The sequence below is a fragment of the Cupressus sempervirens genome, chromosome 1 (genome assembly GCF_028749045.1).
Source record: "Cupressus sempervirens isolate cs-2001-9-10 chromosome 1, ASM2874904v1, whole genome shotgun sequence".
Classification (NCBI taxonomy): Eukaryota; Viridiplantae; Streptophyta; class Pinopsida; order Cupressales; family Cupressaceae; genus Cupressus; species Cupressus sempervirens.
Window position 1 is genome coordinate 680,373,848 of NC_143118.1, and position 12,737 is coordinate 680,386,584.

Sequence of the window (12,737 nt, forward strand, 5' to 3'; positions counted from 1 at the left end):
AACATCTTAAAGTTTGAAATATAGCAGCAACCCAAACTGATATGAAACACTCAACTGAAAACACCGAACTCAAACCAAAAACAACCCCGAAAACCCACAAATCGGCACTATTCAGCACAAAGGCAAACTCTGTATGAGCATGCACATGGAATGGCTTCAAACTCCCATCCTTAGCCTTCCTAGAAACTTGCAAACTCCCATTCTTGGGTCTCCTTCTCCACAGGTTTGGCAGCCTCTGAAGAACAACAGGAAAATTAGCAAAAATCAAGTTCTGGAATGAGTCCAAAATGCCTTCAAACCCCTTTTAAAGAGGGCATAACCCTAACTCACGTCCAAGAGGGGTTAATAAAATATAATTTAATAATAATTTTTATTTATTAGTCCATTGGTTTCCAAAGATTAGCCCCTTTTTTCTGACTTCACCTTTTTGGAGCCTGCCTGCCTTAGCAAAGTTTTTTTTTTTTAATTATTTGAATAGGGGACATGACAGCATCACATCAAATCTATCACACACTTAGAATTCACAACTTGACCTCTTATATATACCATTTAGATTATCGAGTTAGCTCATTCACAAATTACATTTACCAATAAACCATAGATCAGTCCGCTACAAATATTACTTTAAACAAATAAACTTTATTTTCCAAAACAATGAAATCCTTCATTGGCTAACCCAGCTCAATAAGTACTGCTCTAGAAACAATTTCTCAAGTTAACCATCATAACTCGGTTAACACTAAAAAATATTGAAAATCCTTTGGCTACCAAGTTAACTTGGTAAGAACTAAACTATCTTCGCTAATCGTGAGAGCTCGGTAAGAATTGTTTTCTGCCACATTTTGCTTTGATGAACAAGTAAGCTCGATAGACATTGAATCACCTTGCTTAATGTTGAAAACTTGGTAAAAAATATCTGCACAATGTAAATCTAAGAAAACTTGGTAGACACTGTAAACCTTCTTTGCTAACCTTCTGAGCTCAGTAAACTCTGCATTTTTCCTTGCTGACAAAGTGAGCTTGGTAGACTCTATCTAATGACAGATATGACATTTGTGTAACATCAAAGACAATATATAATTGGACAATTGTATCCAACAAGAAGTTGTTGAGGAAAATTGTGGGTGAAGAGGAGAAGACCGACAATGAAGCTTGACCAAGACAGTTAGTTTTCATTCTTTCTTTTTGAAACTTTTTTGAAACAATTTTTATTTACTATAATTTTTTTAACCAAAATGGCTAAGCTTTAATGGAGGCCTTTCAGATATGTGAAAAACTATAAATGTTGGGGCATTGAACTGGTTAAGGGTTAGAATTTAGGAGGCTAAAAATACTCTGATAAAGTACATCCTTTAAACTAAATGGCAATAGACAAATAGCATATATATATATATATATATATATATATATATATATATATATATATATATATATACTCTTTTGGATGACTGTGTGTTGAATGAAGTTTTGAATATATATATCATCTTTTATGGTGCTTTGAAACTGAGTGTTTGAAGCAATTTAGGCATTGTTACTTTGTGAACATATGATCTATTGTATGGGATATCTATTGTTATTTTCATGTGGTTTATGTCAATCAATTTTCTTACATGATTATTCTAAAATTATTGTATTGCTTAGTTTGTTTCAGCTAGATTGTCTTTGGTGAAAATACTAAGGGCTTTTCATCCTTTCTTGTGAAAAAATAAATAAACTATCACCTTGCCACCTAAGAGTATGCAAGAGTACCTTAAGCACTTTCTGGTAAAAGTGTGCAATTGATCTTATTTACTTTCCTTGAATCCACTGATAGATTTTAGAAAGGGGAGATTTACCTATAAATGTAGAGAGAAAACAAATAATTTGATGTTTTCTTAGCTGTTGTGAACATTTTTGTGTTTTTCAAATCTTGGGCGTAGAAGAAATTATTGTCTAATTAGAAAAGACAATCTATTCACCAACAAAAGGTTATACCATTTGTAATTTAAGATGTTAAATTTTATTTATAATTACATAATTAATTTTTAATAGAAATTTAATATATACCTCTATCATTGTGAACCACACCAAGACCTTCATCATGTGTAGGATATGTGCCTTCGTCATCGTGAGTAGGATCTGTGCTAAGAGTAGAAGGTAGTAGTAAATCTCATACGCATTTTTATCATTGTTCAAAATTAATATCGAATTATTTCTCATTAAGTTCTTAATTTCTATTATTATTCATTAGGCTCATTTTACATGTGTGAACTAATGCACTAGAATCTTCTACATCTCTTTTACAACTAGAATCTATGCAGTGGCATGCAACCGCTACTTTATTGCCTTTCTTGAAGCCAATTTGTTTGTCCCCGTCTATGGCTGCTAGGTTAAATTCAATTTCTTGCATATTTGCATAATATTATCAATATTAAATGTATTTCTTATTTGTAATTTTATACAAAAAAAAATTGATATGAAATTTCATTTACTACTACTTAGAAGTCATAAGTGAATTTTCATATATCCACTGGAGGCAAGATGGTATTGACCAACCTTCTCTTTCCTAGCTTGTGGAGAATTTGATGTGTCTAGAAGACTATATATGTAAACTTTAAAATATGTTAGAAATATATTAGATTATATAAATATAAATCTCACTAATTTTTCCATAATTACATTAATACTATACCATACCTATTTTTTCTTGGTGTTGAGTTAATTCCTTTATCTAGTAGCCTTATCTCATTTTCATCTTCAATTATTTCATTCCATTCCATCTCTAGAACCATAGGAGGATATCGGTACTTTAGGTTGAGCTTTAGAGCCCTTTTATATTGGTCTCTCATAGTCCATAGATGTTTGGAATCTTTTTAAAGAATTTATACTCTCTTCAAAATATTTTAATGAACGAGATCATCTATAGATTTTATGAGTTGATCTTTTAATTCAAGGCCTTGCTCATTCTACCTTTTAACAAAAGGAAAAATTGTTAGATAAAAAAGTTAGTTCAAGCTATGTACCTTGAATATATTACAACAAATGGATGAACGAAAACATTTTAACAACCAATTATATGAAGTTATGTATCTTTTATGTAATGTGGGCCCAAATATGTTCAATGTCAAATCATAAAATAATCATAAAAAAGATTATTTCCTACAAAATTATCATGGGATCATTATTCAAAATTGAGTTATGAATAAGAAAACTACAATTACACTCTAAATAATTACAATTTTTAAAGTATCTAAAAGCTTGGCCAATTTTAAGGGAATCATATATTTCTTAGCCATCAACAACAATGTCTCCAATAATTGAATAGAAGTAACAAGGGCTACTCCAACAAAGGCTGGTAAATTATCACCAATATAGGTGTTTTTTCTATCATAAGAAGTTGTACCTCTTAGTGCACAAAGTTAATCAAAGTCATATTATGATAAAATGAACAAGAAAGCACAAATCAAATCATATTCAACACAAAAAAAATGTACCAAAACAAGGATTTACCAATTCTACTTCCATTAGGTGTGATCTTTGCATGCTTCTTGTTGTTGGTCCTAGAGTCAACAAACTCAAAGTGCTAGTTGACGTCATGGAAGGAGGTGTATGCATGTCATAAATACCTAAAAAATAATCATATATATATGAAATGTACTGTCTTTTTAAAATATATATTTCAAAAAAATGACAACACTAATAAAAAACCATCAATAATAATCATGAAGAACATAATGTCCCTTCTAATGATTGAAAATTGAAATCACATATCTATAGGAGCTACATTGGTACCCTTGTCAAGTAGGACAACTTGGTAAGGTCTAAAAAATTGTTGTAACAACACATGTACATATTTTGGTTCATGATCCATAAATTAGTATAAAACATAAAACTTTATTGAACTATTGTCCTAGCAAAATATTCATTGTTTCTTACTTCCAGACAATGTTCTCTCTAACACAATTCATTTCTTGTCATTGCTTTCTCTTCAATTGGATTTGGATCCATCACAAGCACAAGAATTTTTAGATTGATACTTTTGAGGCTCTTTTTACACATGCTTATATGGTCACAGGTATATGCGATTTCATCATCACATAATATTATGGCTGCCATATTAGCAAGTAATTTCTCTTGTGTAATATGTTCTTTTCACTTTCCCTAAGCATCAAATTGTGACAAAAAATACATAAAACAATCAAAACAAGTCCAAAATCTTAACAAAAATATCATAATAATATGAAATTTTGTAAAATTACAATTATACAAATTTTTATACAAAAGGTTTACCTATGCTAGAGAAGGGGTGGGAGCATTATCCTTTCCTCTATCATCCAATGAATCATCCATATCATCTTGTGATAAAGAATATATATAAAAATATTATCATAATGAAAGCAATAGTTTACTTAGCAAAAAAATTATTTATAAAATGACATATTGTATATCGGAGTTATAATTCAAAGTAGTTAGTTTAAATTTTACATATATAGTGCTTACAAATCTTACAATAGTAACTTTCTTTGTATCTATGTTATTCAAGTTGTAATTTATTAGTAGCTCTTTACCTAAACTTGTTGATTTTATCGCACATACAAAAATACGATTTTCCTCATGTGCCTCAAAAATGCAATGGGGTCTCTTATTAGTTGACCCAAGATGCATACAATTTATAAAACTTTTAATGTTCCCTATTGCTTTTGACCTTCCATCAATGTACACAACAAGTCTTTTACTTTGATCATTTTCTTTCCATTGTAGATAATTTTCTGATAGTACATGCCTATACATACATTTTATTATATTGAACTATATGCATCCAATTATTGTAATTATAACAAGGTCCTACATACTCCATCAATTCAAAAACTTTGTTACAACTAACTTTTATTTCATCCATGGAAAATATGCCCAAACCATGTAATGATGATGGAGCTATGCGATATATCCTCTCGTTAACACAAAAATTAGTGTTAATAAGAGGTAACTCCTTGGGTACCCATTCTTTTTGAAGATGTCTGTACCTTAGGGAAATGTTGATGTTGTCCTTTGTCTCATCATCATAAGAACATGAACCCCCTTGATCAAGGAAATATTGCATGCATTTATTGAATTTTTTTCTAATCTTTTGACATCCTCTTCTATTCTCACATTTCCCTCACTCGAGGAAGAAAAATCTAAAAAATACCTATTTGGTGGTACTTGTAGCCCATTAAATGAGAGATATAGTTGAAGGAGAAAAATATATTGCTATAAAATGAGGCTAATATTGATGAAGTTTTCCTCAAGTTATTGTTGAAGGTAAAGAGAAAGAAAGCATGTAATAAACTTATACCTCTTAATCCATGTCACTCTATACGATCCTCATCAAAAGGGTATAGTTTCCTACATATTTAAATCATTTTTCTTAAATTAGTTACAAATTATATGATACTTATGCTAGAAATTACATAGAACATATCATGAACAATATGCATACATCATAATCATTTTATAGTTTTTAATTCGCTACATCTACAAAAATTTTTTTATAAGTAATCAACACCAAGAATTGAGCATGATAACAAATATTTACACATAATCAACACCTAATACATTTCCATTGATCATGTCTTTGATCATCTTCTTCATGCATCTCATCGTCATGAAAATCATCATTATCTCCATCATCATCAAAATTGTCAGAATGACCATCATCATCATTGTTGTCATCATCATCATCACCATCACCATCACCACTACCATCATCATCATCATCATCATCGTCGTCATCATCATCATCAATGACATCGCCATCATTATGAACATCTTCATCATCGTCATCATCATCTTCATCATTATCATCATCTACTTTGCCTTCCACCTCTTTGAAATCTTATTTTTCAATCACATTATACTTTACTAGTCTTACTCTTGGATTGTGTCTAACGAAAAATGACCAACCTAGTTTATATGGAACAACAAAGTAAAATAGTTTCTCACATTGCCTTGAAAGAACATGGGGCTCATTTCCAACTGGGTCAAATGACCTTGTATTAAATATTATAAATCTCTTACATGTTTAATAATAGTTCTATCATTTTTATTTAGTCATAGCATGTACCATTTGACAATAAATAGAACTAGTTTGAAGGAATTAAAGTCTCACTCAATTATATTATCCAAAATGCCATAGTATCTTTTTCTAGATTGTTGACAATGCATCATGTTTCTAGAAAAAATATTGGTGACCTAAAAGACTACAGTTATCCCTGAATCACAAGTTCTCTTAGTGTCATCCATGTTTTCTATGTGAAATTTATGACCATTGTAGTACATAGCTTTCTGGTGTTTGACCTATTAATTTTCAAACATGTCAAAATTATGCATCCATCTATGAGTTTCTATTAAACAAATGGGCCATGATAGATTAACTTACACATACCTTTCTACCTCTTAAACCATTTTCTAAATAAATTATCATTAGTGTAACATTGGTATCTCCATTACGATGAACTTCTTTAACCAATGAAGCAAAACCTTCCCATGTTAGTTAGCAACCATTTTGTTGAGATCATTCAATCCACATCATCATCCAATCAAGATTTTTTGCAATATATAACTGAAGTGCATCCCACTCATGACCAACTATATAAAATAAATAAACTTGTTAGAAACAACTTATATTGATAATGGATAGGAATTAATTAACTACAATAACATCTTATAATTACCTCTTACTTTACTAAATCTACCTAAACACATAAAGTACTCCCCTTTGAATATTTTAATGGAGTTGGGATCCCAAATGTGATCTACATGAATCTTTGATGGAAACTTGGGAAGATACTCAATAATATACACCACGTTCTGGCATATCATATATCCCTTGACCATAGAACCCTCAGGATGTGGTCTTTGTTGAACCAAACCCTTCAAAAATTTCAAGTTCCTCTCAACCATCTACATTGACCTAGTTAGTATAGGTCTACACAATTCAATCTCCTCAATTAGATTTATTAGGCAATGTTCTTATGCATTAAAAAAGGTTAAAAGTAGAAATTTTTTCATCACACATAAAAGCTGAGGAATTTTTCTCTTCTAATGGTTTATGTCTTTTATATTAATTTCTTTAGATGGCAACCAACTAGAAGATATTCATCACACAAAACACATTAATAAGACTCTACAAATAACTATGCAATAAATTACAAAAAAAGAAGAGCAAGATGAAAAAATAATATCTATACAACAAACATAAAAAATGACACTTCTAACCTCGTGTGCTTCCAAAGATCATATATAACTTGTTTGACACTCATGTTGTCAAAGTTGTCTCAGAGAGATAAAGGTAGAACATACTACAATAATAATAAAATAGTCTTTGCAATATATTATAAAATAAAACAATAAAAAGTACATGATGATTTATAAACTTATTGTAAATAGAGAAGAACATGACTTATCTTGAAAAAGGTATGCCAATCATGCATTTTCAACCCTAACAAAAAATAAGCTTTCTTTGATATGAGACTACTTATGTTTGCAACAAATCCTATGGGAAATTTAATTTTCTTTTATGGCTTCAAATATGCAATCAGATTGCTACTGCATTAATAATCAATGAATGACACTCATATTAATTTGGTTTACATTGCTATTTGATTCAATAAAAAACTTCAATGCATGATTGGATTCATCAATGTCATTAAAATTTTTAACCATTTTCTCCTTATCATGCCTTCCATCCAATATTTTCCATAGTGTCTCTATTAAATTCTTTTTAATATGCATAGAATTAAACAAGTGCATGATTGAGAGGTGTTCATAGTACAACAACATACTAAATTATCTAGGATATATTTTAAATCCTTCTGGAGGTTGCTCATCAATGTCTTGATGAACTTCACAAACATAAATTACATCATTATTAAAAAATATACAGTATCCAAATTTTAATTTCATACTAAAACTTGCATCAAATGGACTGACATTACCTCAACGATTCATTCTATTTTATTCCAACTTCCACATTTGAGGTGTCATTATTTGTGGATTAGATGTTGTCTCTTCTTTCCCATTGAAAAAATATTTTTTGGTAATTCAATACTTATGATTTTTGTGTAGAAAGTGTCTATGCTCATGGAACACCTTCTTTCCTAAACTTTTTGAATGATGAGTTTTCATATTTGGACCACAAATTGTACATGTAAATTTTTCCTTTTTATGAAGACCTACAAGATGTGTATAATTGGATGACGTGTATAAGAAGGTTCATATCTACAATTGTCACATGCAAATTCAACATAAAAAGAAAATCCATTAGCACTATCACATACCAAAATTATGTGTTAACAATTTTACATATCACAAAAATGTGTTAGTCCAAGGACATCATGTATTGTCCATACAAGAATTGCGTAGAAGAAAGGCGACAATCTAGCAATTGTCACCTTATTTTGTTCTTGGTTCATATTATTAGGTGTGGAATTTCTTTATATGAAAATATTTGGGCTATAAAATTATATCAAATATAAACATACAAGCATCAATAGTATCTTGTATATAATCAAGAATAATTAAATAATTAAATATTACAATCTATTCAGTAAGGGTGGCATCTAAAAAAATCAAATGACATAGATATTCCACTTTACATAAAGACATAGGCAGTGTCTTCATGGAAAATTATTGGTACATGTAGATGTCATATGTTTTCTTTGTATTAAATAACATTGGATATGGGTCTATATTATGTTGTGGACTAGGTGTTATTCATAATATTACATATAGAGAGATGTGTATTGAGATCAAAACAATCTATGGAGAAATCTTCAAATTATCTGTGATACATATCCACCTAACTAATATGTAAATTTTATGGTACAATCAATGGGGAATAAAGAATACAGACTCAAAGGAGCATTGATTATTTGCAAACTCAATAACTAGAAAACAAAGTTGTTCTATTCATGATGTTTGGAATGCACAAATAATTGTTGGTGCCTAAAAAGCTATGATCCCTATTGATGTTGGCTTTGATTCGAGAAAATATGAAAATTAATCCATACCCAAACTACAACTAGTTTTATTTAATCCATAGAAATGGACATACCATAGTAGTATTTAAAATTTTTGTACACATGGATGAGAATGAAATAGACATCTGCAAAGGCAATAGGTAGTGGAGATCTCTTAATCACAAGTACATTTTGCTAAGGATACAATTATAGCCTTTGACATTCACAATTGTTATTCTTTTGTAGGCTGAATATTTAGATCAATTGTAGAATATCATTAAGAATATCTTTAAATGATGGAATTATGCATCTAAACTTTCTTATTATATGCATGTTTGCCTAAAAAAATTCTTATTATATGCTTTTCTTTTCTAATTAAGAGAACATAAATGGCTTTTATTGCAATGTGTTTAAACCTTAAAGAACTCATTTATATACCAAGAATGTTAACTACAAATGGATGAGAATGAAAGTAGCATTGAACATATATGATGTCTCAATGGAGCATACAAACATTTTTTGTGTAGTTGGACTCTTGAGGTCTAATTCAAACATTTTATCAACAATGTGAGGCCTTGAAAGTGAAGGAAAAAGCTAGACCATGATATTTTTTATTGTAAAAATATGCATTATAATTTTTAAAATTGTAAGAAAAAAGCTAAACTATGTGCTCAACATTTGATCTTAACAATAGTGACCATGTCATCTTAATCAATTAAAGAACTACCTCTAAAATCATATGTTACCATCATAAAATTAGTCCAAAATATGTTTATTTCATCTAAATTGAAAAAACAAAAACAAAATTACATTTTTTACTATCAACTCTTTTATCATAGAAAATGGAACTCATTTACCTAAAAGAATGACTGGGTGAATAGAGAGTGAAGTATGTCATGAATAGAAATGTCTTTCACAATTGGGTAATTGCTTGTGGAGGTCACAACCACTTTATGGAATAGAAAAATAATAAGAAAACTAAACACAAAGTCTATGAAAGAAACTAGATGTTAATCAAAAATAAAGTCTATTAAAGCAACTAGTTGCAACTAATTGTACAAAGAAAAATTTAAGAATCATATGCTTTTCCATCACCCATTCTCACCTCACATTTTAGCAAAAATAATTAATACCACGATTAGATTTTACATGTTTACAAGCTAGAGCTGACGGAGGAGGCCTATGCCATAGAGATGCAAATAGAAATTTTCCTATGTTGGCAGGGTACAAAGATGACTAGTAGGTGTTCTTATTGTACATGTTTTTATGAAAGTGGTGAAAACAAAGATTTTCCATATTTGAAAGATGTGAATGAATTTATAATGTTGTTCACAAATGGTGATTGATTAAACTTGTGAAGTGTGAGCTTGATCAATAGGTGTTCTCATTGGAATTAGATACAAATAGAAAGTTTCCTATGTTGGATGCTTTGGGAGGGTGTAAACTTGACTAGTAGGGTTCTTGTTACACATGGTATTGATGAAATGGTGTCAACGAATAGTTATTGTTATGTTGAAAGATTTGAATTTTTAGTGTATTTTCTATTAGTGCATGATTAACCTTGTGATATGAAAACTTGATCAATATGTGTTATTGTGTAGACGTGATAGAAAGTTTCCTTTTTCAAATGCATGGGAGGGTGCAAACTTGACTAGTAGGTGTTCTTATTCCACATGCTATTTTTTCAATAGTGTTAATAAAATTTTATCATGTTTCAAGATTTGAGCCTTTAGTGTTACTCCTTAAGTTGCATAATTAATTGGTTGTAAACTCACAAATATGTTGTGATGAGGGTAGTGAACTTTACTTGGTGAAAAAGGACAAGGTATTTGCGATGAACTCATTTATTTTTCCTTGAAAAGATGACCCTCCAACATCCTTGTGAGTGTTTTCATTGGAATGAAATTGAGTATTTGTGGATTACAAAGGTCAATGGCCTATTGAGGTTGACAAAGATAATTTTTAATAAGGAACATAGCATGTATGTCATCCTTCAAAAGAGGTGTACATATTTTAGTTATTTGAGATCTAACATTTTATATTAAATTTTCTTCCATGTCATGGTAGGATAAGATTTTGTATTCTTTAGTTGTTAAAGTTAGGTATGGAGTTACTTGAGAATGAGCTACTACTCATTATAGTTTGGTGTAGAGTCTTTTTTAGATGCATAAGTTTCTAACATTATAATTTGATCTTGGTGAGGAGAATTACATTGGGGTGCATTCAAAAATCTCAATTTTTTTAATATGTTGTAAAGCTATAGGTGTTTGGTTAGAAAATTAAAATATTGAGTTGCAAGATATGCTTTTGTTAATGTTTCATCTTCACTATTGGAGAATTATGGTCTATATGAATCTTTGGGCATGCCATACTTGAGTTTTTACATTATGTAAGTGTTCTATACTTCCTAATGACATGGTACATAATCTTGTATGAGTTCTTGTATAGGTCTCAATAAGAATTTTCATATAACATTGACAACTTAGGATTAGAATCTAATGAAAAAAACAAAAGAAAGAGATAATATGAACAAGAATAAGTATTACTCTTATCAATGATGCAATAATGAATCAATTGAATAAAATACCATAACTAATTGATTCATTTATAATGTAGATGTTCTTGATTATATAGTTGAGATAATAAGAGACTATGATAAAGAGAAGTCATCACTCACACAATGTGGAACCACACCCACCAAAGCTGGATCATCCTAATAAAGATTGAGATGCCACTTAGAGGATCTATTTCTAGAATAATTTAGTGTTTGTGTTTCAATGTTTTTTGGACTGCAAGATCAAGGGTTTAACTAAAAGCTCCATCTTTGATCTAATTTAGTATCTTCAAGTTTTATGACTTAATCCCAACAATCAGATATACTTCCCCAATCCAAGCAATAAAAACATGGCTATGTATTTAAAACCATTGAAATTACAAATAAGAATAATCTAGGACTAATATAGAGGAATTGTAACCAATTAAATAAAGTTAATTTAATGATTTTGCTGAAGAAAATTAATGTAATTGAAAATGCAGCAAAGAAAAACACATAATCAATTGACAAAAAAAAAATGAGAGATAAGAGGCACAAAACAATTTGATCTCAAAGTTCTCCCTATCTAGACTATGTCCCCAGGTCCTACTCCAACTAGTGGACTGATTTGATTAACTCCAAAAAATCACTTACAATGTGTTACAATATCAATCCCTTCAAATACATCTACATTAGTTTGCTCCAATGTACAGGATTGAAAAATGTCCTCCATAATTTTCTCTCTCCTCCTCAACAATAAGTTCTCCTTCTGATTGCTCTCAAAGATTGAATAATCAAAATAATTTTTTTATGTCTTGGGAAGGTCCCCTACCCCCTATTTTATACATAAAAACAACCTAAAATAGGCAAAAATCATATTTTACATTAATAAGGCCTTTAACAAATTAAATTTCGAAACACCCCCTTTTTGCCATTTTAATTTTTGACATTTACCAATTTTGGAGTTAAAAGTTATAAAAAAATAACAAAATCCCTTATTTTAAATAATGTTGGGTGGATTTATTATGGGTATATAACAACTCTTCCACTAATATGAAATATACCATAAATAGCCCATTGGCCTTCCTTAATTTTAGGAGGGCAATGGTTGGGAGTTCAACTTCCATCATCTAATTCCTTTAATTCGAATTAAATAATCATTTTAATTTGAATTTGAATTTTTTCCCTCTCTTTAAGATTTTATGATGTCATGATGATGTCATTAG